Genomic DNA, 13404 nt, shown 5'->3' on the forward strand with positions numbered 1-13404 from the left:
TCCGGCCTTACACCGTGGCCAAAGATGCGTGGCTCCAAGTTGTTTCCCTTTATCGGGGAAGTGCAAGCATTCACCGCTCCAACTATGAAGTGGTGCAAGATGAAGCCGACGAGTTTGCAATGAAAGAAGATGAAGAACCTCGTGAGCTTTTTCGGAGAGTAACCAAACTCGCGGTCTCGCTCCGAGATCATGGAAGCAAGGACACGGATGACAATTGGATCAAGCGCAAGTTCCTCAAGGCAATGATGCCCTACCACAAAGCCATGTCCTCCGTAATTCGTCAAAGGCCGGACTTTCACACCTTGTCCTCAAGTGAAGTGTTGGATGAGTTTGTGGCTATGAGCATCTTGGACAAGACCGCCGACAATGCGGTTCTTCGCTCTCAAAGAGTTAAGAAGCCCAACCTTGCTCTAAAGGCCAAGGTTAGTATGGAGGAAGAGGATGAAGAGGAATAAGAGGAGGGCAACCTCGAAGATATGAAGTATGCCTATCATGAACACATGGCTCTTGCTTCAAGGCAATTTTGGAGCAAGAAGAACACAAGGCCAAACTTCAACAAAAGCAACTCAAGTGGCGCAAAGGGCAAGCAACGGATGAGGACTTGCTTCAATTGTGGCAATGTTAGCCACTTTGTTGCGGAGTGCCCTTACGAGAAGAGGGAAGACAATGGTGGCAAGCTCATTAGAAAAGACAAGGCCAAGTCATTCCCCAACAAGAGCAACTTCACCAAGAAGACTCCTCCCAAGGCGTTGGTGGTTCAAGAAGAGTACAACGAGGATGATGACGATGATGAAGATAGTGAGTCGGTTTCCATGGCCTCCGTTGCCATTGCGAAGACTCCACGGGTGTCTCTCTTCGACTCACCCAATGAGAACATCACCGCCAAGTGCCTCATTGCTAAAGCCACCAATAAGGTAACCTCCAACATCAAAACTACCATCATTGATCATCCTTCTTTGACGGATAGCATTGATGAACATGAGGGGACAAATGTGGAGGAAAATGAGTTTGAGATCTTTATGGGTAAACTCAAGGGTAAATCCAAGAAGCACTTCGTTGCTCTCTTGGAACAACTTGGTGAAGCCAATGACATGATCGAGGCTCACGAAGATACCATCTCTAAGATGGAGGGGCATAGTCGTGACTATGCCGATGAGATTTCGGATCTCTCCAATGCTCTTGACGAAGAGCGTGGTCTTCGTTTGGCTCTTGAGGAGTCATACAACGATGATCATGCTAAGTTAAAGAAAGATCTTGATCATGCTCTTGTTGTGTCTCGTGTGCTAAACTCCGAGAAGGAAAAACTTGGGGTTGATCTTGCTAGACTCAAAGAGGAGTTTGGCATTCTCGACAAGGCTCACAAAGTCTTGAAGGGTGTTCATGCTAGCCTCAAGGAGTCTCATGATCAACTCCAAGTGAAGCTAACAAAGGAGAAAGCCACCTTTCCTCATATGGTGTTAATTGATAATGCAAATGCTACTAACCCGTGTTGTGAGCATGTGCATCTTGTTGAGGAGAATGCTAAGTTGAAGGAGCAACTTGAGAAAGGCCTTGTGTCATGCACACAAGGTGAGAAGAACCTCAACGACCTCTTGAGCAATCAAAAGGAAGTTGTGGCCAAGGAGGGGATTGGGTTCACACCCAATTCCAAGAACAAGAAGAAGAATGACAAGACCAAGCGACCTCCTCCTCTCAAGCAAACTTTTGTGAAGGAGGGAGAGGGTGCTTCCAAGGAGAAGAAGAACAATGCAAAGGGTGGCGGTGTCAATAAGAGCAATGCCACTCCTTCCAACAAAGCCGTCGACTTTAATCCTTCTTATGTGTTATGTCGTGCTAGTGATGGGCATGTTTATGCCAAATTCGTTGGTTCTCCTTATGAGTACATTGAATGGTCTATTTGGATTCCTAAGACCCTTATTACTAACATCAAAGGACCCATTACAAAGTGGGTACCTAAAACCAAGCATTGATCTTTTGTAGGTGTTTGCTTCCGGTGGGGGATCATGGTTGCTCGATAGTGGAGCTACAAATCATATGACCGGAAGCAAGGACTTGGTGGTGGACGTGCACAAGATTCCATCTATGCCCACCAATGTCGAGTGGGGTGATGCCTCGTCTTCTAAGGTATTGGGACTCGGCAAAGTTGTCATTTCTCATGATCTCACGATCGAGAAGGTCATGCTAGTTGAGTCCCTTGCATACAATTTACTTTTCGTTCGTCAACTTGCTATCATGGGTTTTGCCACTTTCTTTGATATTGATACCGTGGCCCTCTTGTGGAGCAAGACTCTTAAAGTAGCCTTTGTTGGGCATGTCGAGAACGGTCTCTATGTGATTAACTTTTCGGAGCAACCCACTAAGACCGCGACATGCCTAATGGCTAAAGTTGACGTGGGATGGCTTTGGCATCGCCGTTTAGCCCATGTCAATATGAGATCTTTGCAAAGTCTTCTCAAGGGGGACCATGTCCATGGACTAATGAACGTTAGTTTTGCCAAAGATCGTGCTTGCAGTGCTTGTATCGAAGGAAAGCTTCATGAGAAGGCTCATTCTCCCACGACTCTTATTTACTCGAAGAGGCCGTTGGAGCTCCTTCATTTGGATCTCTTTGGGCCTCCATCCTTTGATAGTCTTGGGGGTAGAAAGTATTGCTTGGTAATTGTGGATGATTATTCCAGATACACGTGGGTGTATTTCTTCAAGAGGAAGAGTGAGACCCAACAAACAGTCATTGACTTTGCAAATGAAGCCCAACGTCAGCACAATGCAAAGATCTTGACAATAAGAAGTGACAATGGCACCGAGTTCAAGAACTACACCTTGGATGAGTTTCTCAGTGATGAGGGGATCAAGCATCAATATTCCGCACCTTACACCCCTCAACAAAATGGTGTTGCGGAGAGGAAGAATCGGACGTTGATGGATGCGGCAAGGACCATGATGGCGGAGTTGAAGTCTCCATACAACTTTTGGGCCGAAGCCATCAACACCGCGTGTCATGCTTCAAATTGACTCTATCTTCGCAAAGGCTTGAACAAGACTCCATATGAGATCCTCACCGGTAACAAGCCCAACCTCAAGTACTTTCGGGTGTTCGAGTGTAAGTGCTTCATTCTCAAGAAAGGTGTTCGTTTGTCTAAATTTGAGACTAGAGCTCATGAGGGCATATTTGTTGGTTATGCTACAAACTCCCATGCTTACCGTGTTCTCAATAAGTCCACGGGACTTATTGAGGAGACGTGTAACGTGGAGTTTGATGAAAATAACGGCTCCCAAGTGGAGCAAAGTGGTACTTGTGATGTAGGTGATGAAATTCCTCCCCAAGCCATAAGAAGAATGGGTATTGGATATATCCTACCCATTGAGGAACCCCTTGTGACTGAAGGAGAAGGACAATGCTCCACTCAAGTGGAGCCATCACCAACCCAAGACCCACACGCTTCCGAAGAACAAAGTGAAGGCCCTCAACCTCATGAACAAGATCAAAGGCAAGATCAACCTCAAGATGGTGGTGATCCATCAAATGATGCCCAAGGTCAAGTTCTTCCCCTCGAGCTAGTTCAAGATCAAGAACAAGCTCAAGACGACGCTCAAGATGATCAAGTAACCCCTCCTCACTTCACTTCCGAGGAGGAATTGGAGCGTCGTGCCGCTAAGATCGCTTCCAAGCTCACCACCAAAGGTCATCTCATGGAGAATGTGGTTGGAAGCCTAAGAAAGGGGGTAAGCACTCGTAGACAATTAGCAAACTATTGTGAACATCATGCGTTTGTTTCTTGTGTCGAACCCCAAAAGGTTTATGAAGCGCTTGAGGACCCGGATTGGCTCAACGCCATGCATGAAGAACTCAACAACTTCGAACATAACCAAGTGTGGAAGTTAGTGCCAAGGCCAACCGGGAATCATAATGTCATTGGAACCAAGTGGATATTCAAGAACAAGCAAGACGCTCATGGAATCATTGTTCGCAACAAGGCTCGTTTGGTGGCACAAGGCTACTCCCAAGTCGAGGGTCTCGACTACGGTGAAACCTTTGCTCCCGTTGCTCTCCTTGAATCTATTCTTTTGTTGATTGCTTATGCTTCTCATCATAATTTCACTTTGCAACAAATGGATGTGAAGAGTGCTTTTCTTAATGGTCCCATAAATGAGTTGGTATATGTCAAACAACCCCCCGGGTTCGAAGATCCCTATTTCCACGATCATGTGTATCAACTCCACAAGGCGCTCTATGGCCTTAAACAAGCCCCATGTGCGTGGTATGAGCATCTTACGGAGTTGTTACAAGATCGTGGATTCGAAATTGGGAATATCGACCCCACTCTTTTTACTAAGAAGGTCAAAGGGGAGTTGTTTGTGTGCCAACTATATGTTGATGATATTATTTTTGGTTCCCCTAACAAAGCTTTCAATGAAGAATTTGCCGCTCTCATGACCTCAAAGTTCAAGATGTCTATGATGGGAGAGTTGAAGTTCTTTCTCGGATTCGAAATCAAACAAAGAAGAGAAGGAACCTTCATCAACCAAGCCAAATACACTCAAGACATGCTAAAGAGATTCAAGCTAAGTGATGTCAAGCCGGCTTCCACTCCAATGCCCACCAAGTGCCAACTTGACATTGATCCCAATGGTAAAGCGGTGGATCAAAAGGTATATCGCTCTATGATTGGATCCTTGCTTTACCTTTGTGCATCTAGACCGGATGTCATGTTGAGTGTGGGAATATGTGCACGGTTTCAAGACGCACCTAAGGAAAGCCACTTTGTGGCGGTCAAGCGAATCTTTCGATATTTGGCTCATACCCCAAACTTTGGCCTATGGTACCCAAGAGGAGCAAACTTCAAGCTTGTAGGTTATTCAGACTCCGATTGGGCGGGAGACAAAGTGGATAGGAAGTCCACTTCCGGAGGGTGCCAATTTCTTGGTTGCTCTTTGGTAAGTTGGTCTTCTAAAAAGCAAAGTTGTGTGTCCCTCCCGTCCACCGAAGCGGAGTATGTGGCGGCCGGAAGTTGTTGTGCACAACTCTTATGGATGAGGCAAACTTTAAAGGATTACGGTGTCATTTGTGACAAAGTGCCTCTTTGGTGTGACAATGGAAGTGCTATCAAGATTTCTCTCAACCCGGTGCAACACTTCAAGACGAAGCATATTGAGATTCGGTATCACTTCATCCGGGATCATATTAGGCGAGGGGAGATCGAGCTCAACTATGTCAACACTCATGATAACCTTGCAGATATTTTCACGAAGCCATTGGATGAAGCAAGATTTTGTGAGTTAAGGCATGAGCTAAATATCATTGATTCGAGCAATGTGGTTTGAACCTTTCCACACCCCTCACATTCATCATGCATTCTTGTCTAGGTGTAGGCATGGACTTAGGGGGAGTGTTGTTCTCTCAATGAACTCTTCCTCCCCCCATAATGCATAAACTAATCGCACTCTTTCACATTAGCCATTTTTTATGGTACTTGTGCTTCAAAGACGAGTTTTGGTCATGGGCCCAAGGATAATTCTTCGCGGTGCCATACCAATTGACTCAAACATAGGTGGCCTCGGCCACCGCCCTCTCATATAGAGGCGTGTGATTCTTGTTCTCTTGCTAGTGCTCTTGTTGGTCTTCTTGCCGTTGTTTCCCGTCTTTCGTTTTGAACCATATGTGTTGAGTCTGGTTTGAGTTGCGTTGGGCGGTACTACCGTTGTGAGGGAGCGGTACTACCGCTGGAGCGGTACTACCTCTCCACGGAGCGGTACTACCGCTTATATGGCTAAGCGGTACTACCGCCCCTCACCACGGTACTACCGCTGAGGGGCGGGGCCAGGGGGTTAAGTCGTGGGCAGGGGTGGTTTCCTCCACCCCATACCCATTTGCTTCGTCCCCTGGTTCCTCTTCCTCTCTCTCTCCAGCGCCATCTCTCCGCGGGAAGGCTCCGGCGGCCCTCCGTCTCCGGACCGTTCCTCTCCATTTCCTTCGGTGGAGTCGATCCCCACCTCGTCCTCTTGCCATGGATGCCGGTATTGCCCCCGTTCCTCTTCTCTTCTTGTCTAGTTTTCAGATCTCGCATTTTAGGGGCAATAGTAGTTTCATCTCTAGATTTTTGGCCAAATCTAGGCTTGAGTAGGTTGGAGAAGGCAACTAGACTCTTTTGATTGATGTTTGGTAGGTTTATTTTTGAATTTGGCATCCCCGGTAGTGCCGGATCTGACCACGCCAGTAGGGATCCGCCGTGCCCCGTCTCGGGCGGTACTACCGCCCATCTGGCATGGTACTACCACTGGAGCGGTACTACCGCTTATGTGGCTAAGCGGTACTACCACTGAGCAGGCACGGTACTACCGCTGGATGCCTAGTTCCATTGTTTCCTACCACATGTTGATCCATCTTTGTTGTGTTTATTTGGTTTTGATCGTTCCTTCTGGTTGTTTCTGGTGTCCGTGTGTTTGGTTCCAGGTGATGAACATCCTGAGCAGCAAGTCCGCCGTGTCAACCCCGGGCGGTCAACGTCGAAGCGGTACCGCTCATCTAAGACTGCAGGTGGTTCTTCCAGTGCTCCACAGCCAGCAGGGGTGCTTCCTCCAGTGCTAATCCTCCTCGCAAGAAGAAGGTTGCCAGCCGACCGAAGCCAAGTGGCAAGAAAGTGACTGAGATGTCTAGCAAGGAATTCTAGGACAGGCGTCGGCGCAACCCCTATGAGGAAGACCAAGAACCCAATCTTGTCAATCGCCCGTTCTAGAACCGGTTTCAGTATGCCACATACTTTGATGTGATCAAGGCTAAGAAGAATCTCTTTGTCAATGTTCATTCCATCAACACGGATGCTATGGAGAAGGACCTTGAGTACTTTGGTGATGCCCTACAGATGTGCTCTCAGTTGAACATTCTCAGGATCATGCAGTTCAACAAGGATTTCGATGCAGATTTGCTGGCATAGTTCTTTGCCACTGTTCACCTAGGAACTGATGCAGACAGGACTCTGACTTGGATGACAAATGGAAAGGTGTTAGCTGTCAAGTGGCAGGCCTTCATGGGGCTGCTTGAGGTGGAAGATCAAGGGCTCGAGACTCTAGTTGGTTTTCGTCCTCACCAAAATGTCACCTCCACTCACAAGCAAGCCCTCTGGCCCTACTGTACTCGGAAGGTCCACCCTGAGACCAGGAAGGAGACCTATGAGTTGTCTACCTATCTGGACATCCTTCACCGTATCTTCCGCGAGACTCTCTTCCCTCGTATTGGGAATATGGACATGGTACACTCTTACCTTGTGGACATGCTTCTTTTCTGCCAGCGTGAGAAGGACGCAAACACCGGCGAGTCCCTGGACATCTCTCACGTCATGTGGTCTGAGCTTCTGGCGGCTGTTTCTGAGCGCAAGTGCCCAATTTATGGTCCGTTCATCATGTTGCTTATTGAGAGGGCCTGGAGACATACCTATCTTGAGGAGCAGCTGGAAACTGGAGAGTTGGTCTCTCATGAGATCAAGCATCTGAGGAAAAAGGATAATTGGGGTAGATCTGGAGCTCCATCTTCTGCTGCTGCCATGGAGACCGAGGACGAGGCTGATGCCGGTGAGGATGATGAGGATTATGTGCCTCCTGGGACAGATCCTTCTGCAGCAGAGCCCTCTTGGGCAAAGAACCTCAAATGCAAGATGAAGAAGCTGTTCTGCATGGAGTCTCATGGTCAGTACATGACTCATGTGACTGAGAAGAAGGCAAGAGGACGTCACAAGGAGCTGATGCGTCAGATGGGTGCCACAGTCACCAGCGGCTCTGAGAGTCAGATTACTGAGGAGGAGGAGTGGATCCAGCAGCACTGTCCGTGGACCGACTCAGATGCCGAGCAGTTTCAGGGCGAGGACGGCAGTGCAGATGATCATGCAGAGTCCTGATGTTCGAGATCCTCAGCACGCTCTCACCTGGAGCCGTAGGTTAGCTCTTTGCCCCTTTTGGTGTCTCGATGCCAAAGGGGGAGAGAGTTTAGGGATTTGCGTCGTTGTGTTGCGAGTGTGTCTTTGCCTTTGTCCTTTATGTGCTACTTTGTGCTTTGCTTGGTTTTGCTTGGTTTTGTGTTCAGTGAGACTTTAGTTCGAGTCATATGGTGTGAGACATATGCTACCCTATCATTATCATATCTTTATCTTTGTCTAGTCATTTGATATCTCATGAGTTATATGCTTCATTATGTTATATATCCTGCTATCTTGTATCTCGCTTAGGTTGTTGGTCTCTAAAATACAGGGGGAGTGTTGATCCTAGTATGTGTGTCGTGCAGTTCAAAGCACTTATCTTGATGGCACACATCTAGGGGGAGCCCGTCTATATTTTAGAGATTTGGGGTTTGCTTATGTCCTTTGTTATTTCCCAATTGTGCAAATCCCGTATTGTCATCAATCCACCAAAAAGGGGGAGATTGTAAGGGCATATTTATCCCTAAGATGTTTTGGTGATTGATGACAATGCTTTTGCGGACTAATCGTGTGCGTTGAGTGTTTTTCAGAGATTCATCCTTTTGGCACGAGACGATTTTCTCCCCTCGGATCTTAAAGCGAAGACGGTGTAGTCCTTTCGGATTAGTTTGGTGGACTAGTTTCATAGGGATTACCGTACTATCAAGAGGGGGTCCATTTTGGAAAGGCTAGGGCGGAATCATCACGTACACTTCCTTTACCCCTCCCTCCGAGCCTTTCCTTTTCGATGATGGGCTTGGGTCTCCTCTCTTTGTGCCCTCTCTGGTCCCAGCGGTAGTACCGCGGCCCTGAGCGATAGTACCGCTTGGGTGCTACAAGCGGTAGTACCGCTCCGGAGCGGTAGTACCGCCCAGAGCAGTAGTACCGCTAGTAGCCCCATGTGTGTACTAACTCTGGTCCCAGCGGTAGTACCGCGGGACGGAGCGGTAGTACCGCTTGGGCGCCACAAGCGGTAGTACCGCTCAGGGGGCGGTAGTACCGCTCCAGAGCAGTAGTACCGCTAGTGGCCCCAAGCCGTAGTACCGCGGTGGTCTCGTGCTAGTGCCGCCTCGATTCGAGGGCTCCTTTTTCGTGTCGGGTTTTACGGTACTGGCCGCGGCTGTGGGGGTCGTAGTACCGCTCCTGTGTGGTAGTACCGCCCTCCCTCCGCGGTAGTACCACTGTGGGCCAAGCGGTAGTACCGCGGTGTGCAGCGGTAGTACCGCTTATAGTGGCAAGCGGTAGTACCGCTGGCACAGCGGTACTACCGCTCTCTTCGGGGCTGAAGGGGGGTAACGGTTGGTTTGTTCCCCCCACTATATAAAGGGGTCTTCTTCCCCAAAGTTGACTTACCTCTTCCCCCAAAAAGCTCCATTGTTGCTCCAAGCTCCATTTTCGCCCGATCTCTCTCCCTAGCCAATCAAACTTGTTGATTTGCTCGGGATTGGTTGAAAAGGCCACGATCTACACTTCCACCAAGAGAAATTTGATTCCCCCCCCCTTATCCCTAGCGGATCTTGTTACTCTTGGGTGTTTGAGCACCCTAGACGGTTGAGGTCACCGCGGAGCCATAGTCCATTGTGGTGAAGCTTTGTGGTGTCGTTGGGAGCCTCCAATTAAGTTGTGGAGATTGCCCCAACCTTGTTTGTAAAGGTCCGGTTGCCGCCTTCAAGGGCTCCAATAGTGGAATCACGGCATCTCGCATTGTGTGAGGGCATGAGGAGAATACGGTGGCCCTTGTGGCTTCTTGGGGAGCATTGTGCCTCCACACTGCTCCAACGGAGACGTACTTCCCCTCAAAAGGAAGGAACTTCGGTAACACATCCTCGTCTTCACCGGCTCCACTCTTGGTTATCTCGTTCCTTTACTTTAGCTAGTTTACTTGTGTTATATCTCTTACTTGATTGCGTGCTTGTTGTCGTTGCATCATATAGGTTGCTCACTTAGTTGCATATCTAGACAACCTATTTTGATGCAAAGTTTAATTTGGTAAAGAAAAGCTAAAAATTGTTAGTTGCCTATTCACCCCCCCCTCTAGTCAACTATATCGATCCTTTCACTTGCGTTGTGGACCAATTCCTTATGATTGAAACGGTCTTTAACATGTGATTGTTCAAATGTTGATCTTCTCGAAGCTGCATAATATTGGTGAGATGGTTTAAAATAAGATGGAGAATGTGCCCTTGTATCATACATGTCCCATGATGGATATGGATCTATATGAGCATAGGGAGGCATCCACGGCATTGGCATTGGCGGCCCAAAATAAGGATATGAATATGTTGCATTAAAATTCTCACTTTGCCAATACCAATCCTCATATTTGTGCCTTGGGGGTGATCTTGGTTTCTTTGCATGATTTGGCCGATAAGTATTCTTCTCTTCACTCTTATTTTGATATTTATCCAATAGTTCAGCGAAGGTGATTTTTGATCTCTTACACTTGCGCTTATTTTGGCCTTTGTTTTCATTTGGTTTGCTTTCGTCGATCATTGGATTTGTTTGCTGCCCCCTAGTCCTTTGCGTCTTCATTGTAGCTTCGATGGAATTCTCGCACACAAGATTATGTTCATTATGCTCTTCAACAACTTCTTTACTTGAAAGCTTGATCTCATCACCTGTAGTGTTTACCTTCTCTTTAAGTGGATCGGCTTGAAGCAACCGATGCAAAAACTTTCTGCCATCGGACCAATCGGAATAGACTGGTCATCTCTTGGTGTCTCAACAAATTTCAATCGTCCTTTATCAATGGTCGATTTAATTATTTGACAAAACATGTTGCAATCCTCAAAATTATGCTTGGACAAATCATGCAACTTACCATACATTCGTCCCTGGACAGATGGCTCAACATGGTGATCAAGAATTCTAATATAGTTATTTCCCAACAGCAAATCAAAGATTTGATCACACATATTGGAATTGAAGGTAATTTTTTTATTTTCTAGCCGATCTTGCTGTGAAAACGGCTTTGGAGTTAAGCAAACGAATGGTTCAGATTTTGTATCACCCCATTCGGCTATGATTTTTATTTTGCATTCTTTTACCGATGTCATTGGATAAGATATTATACTACCATCGGTTTTCTGAAAAGAATCTAACATTGGTTTTATGTTTCTGAAACAAAAATAGTTAGAACATGCATGCCTCAATTGAGACCTAGAGTAAGCCAAGTATGAAACAAGCAAAGCTACCCATGTAGATACGAACTTTAAATAAAGCAATGAGGAAAGCCTTGATTGCAACAATAAGTCAGTATCAGTCTCTATAAATGGCGCAATGGGTTGACCGATATGTTCTATAACAATTTTATTGCTAACAAGTAAATTACCCTTCTTCATTGGTCTTTCAAAATTACTTAAGAAGATTTTTCTAATAGATGCATCAACAATAAAGTTTTGACCAAATTTGAAAATAGGTAAATTACTTGCTAAACATACCTCTTCAAATATGTTGGGAGAGCATGATGGTGGTGTGACTTGAACAATATCTTGCTTCATCTTTGGGTGGCTCCCCAACGCCTCTTCGTCATCTTTTTCTTGATTCCGTGCATCATTACACTGAAGGTTTTTGTCGGCCGAACTTTGGTCTGCTACTTGTTCTTGTCCTTGAAGCTTGTCAATTTCTACGGCACGGAACTCATAGGGCAGGAAATAGGTTCCATTAACTTCAGAAAAATCAAGCACCATTGTTTTCCTATGCTTGCCATGCCCTTTCTCAGCAATGTTTGCCTCTTTGGATGTGATGGATTCGGAATATATACTACTTGATTCGGCTTTTTCAACCAAAGCACTTTTAGTTTCCGAATCATCATTCTTTTCACCGGTTATATCAATTGGCAAGGCTTCTTTTCTTTGAGCTAATTCCCTATCAATTCTCTCTTGGCGAAGTACTTGCACCCTATCGCGCAAAGCTTTAACTCCCCTCTCAATTTCAGCCTGCTCTAGATTAGTTTGCCCCCCAATGCTTTTAGGATCTTTCGGCAATGAAGTGTTAGTGTTGCCGAAATTTTACAATTGTGTAGGGGGTGTATAATATGCTGCGGTACTAGGTGGAGGTGTATGGACTGTTGTATAACCGTATGCTCTCTCACCAATACTATCAATTGATGAAGTTTCATCTTCTTGGAAAACTCTAGCCTTTATTGCAGCATAATCAGGAAACAATCCCTTTTCATATTGTTCAAGACAAAGAGCACTAATTCTCTTGTTTTGTGCCAAGCTCTTTTTTAATGCAGCCACAAACGCTTCTCGAAGGGATTGCTCCGCAATACTTTTAGATTCTTCCGGTAATGATTCGTGAGTGTTGCCGAATACAGTATTTGCTGACGGCACATGTGTTCCTGTAAAATTTTCACTTATTCGGCTATGACCATGAAGATGCGGGGCCGAATTATGAACATCTACAGTTGCATACGGTGCTAAAAAATACTAAGAAGAGGTGTACCATATGATGGTTGAGAGTAACTGGCCGAATAGCTAGTAGTAGCATGTCCAATTCTCCCATCCATCGGCAAGGTTAGATTCACATATTGCAAATTAGTTGCCGATGAATAAAAAGGTGAAACACTTTCTTGTATACTATTGGAAATTTTAACATGAGGTGTTTCAAATTGATTAACCAAACCCATCATGTTGTTCATCGCCATATGGATTTGTGGCGTTGCCGATGCATTAGAGTTTGGATACATATGTTGTACGTTGCTAAAATCATAAGAATTTGAAGCATGAAGATTGTTTTGCATCGGCCCTCGCGCATAATTAGATGCATGATTGATAAAACTAGGACTAGCCCATACATTATGCTCATTAGGTGATCCAACAACAACATATGGATTATTTGCATCTACAAAGGGGAATTGGGTATTCATATTACCTTTGTAGATTGCAGCAACTTGATGACGATCGCTTCGTAGAAAGAATGGGCTGGAGACCGTTCAAAGCTTCGTCCCCAGCGGAGTCGCCAAAAAGTGTGTTCGCACACGAACACGTCACCGTGTACCCTCGACGCCGGGGTGATGCACCGCAGCTCACGTCGAAGGACACCCGGCCGGAAGCGCGGTACGCAGGCAATCCGGTGGGTGCTTTTGAGGACCCGAAACCCCACACGCTCGGGAGGGACCCCTTCTGGGCGCGCGGCGGCTATGGGCTGCCCTAGGTCAACCTGATCGCCCCTAGGGCCTCGAGGTTTGCCGCCCCGCAACAAGAAGAACAGACGAAGAACAAGGAAGAAGAAGAACTAGGGTTAAGGAGAAAAGATAAAAGATAAATGCGTCTTGTGGGGCGCTCCATTTTCTGCCTCTTGACAGAGCTGCATTCTGATGGCTCTAACTTTTGCATATGAATTCGGATTGGAACAATTTTTATATCAAAATTGATCGCTTCGACGAGATGAAGACAATCCGTGTAGATCATTTTTCCATACGAGGCGGTCTTGGGGCCGTAATGAGCCGAATAGT

Source organism: Aegilops tauschii, chromosome 5 (genome assembly GCF_002575655.3).
Source record: "Aegilops tauschii subsp. strangulata cultivar AL8/78 chromosome 5, Aet v6.0, whole genome shotgun sequence".
In the NCBI taxonomy this organism is placed as follows: domain Eukaryota; kingdom Viridiplantae; phylum Streptophyta; class Magnoliopsida; order Poales; family Poaceae; genus Aegilops; species Aegilops tauschii.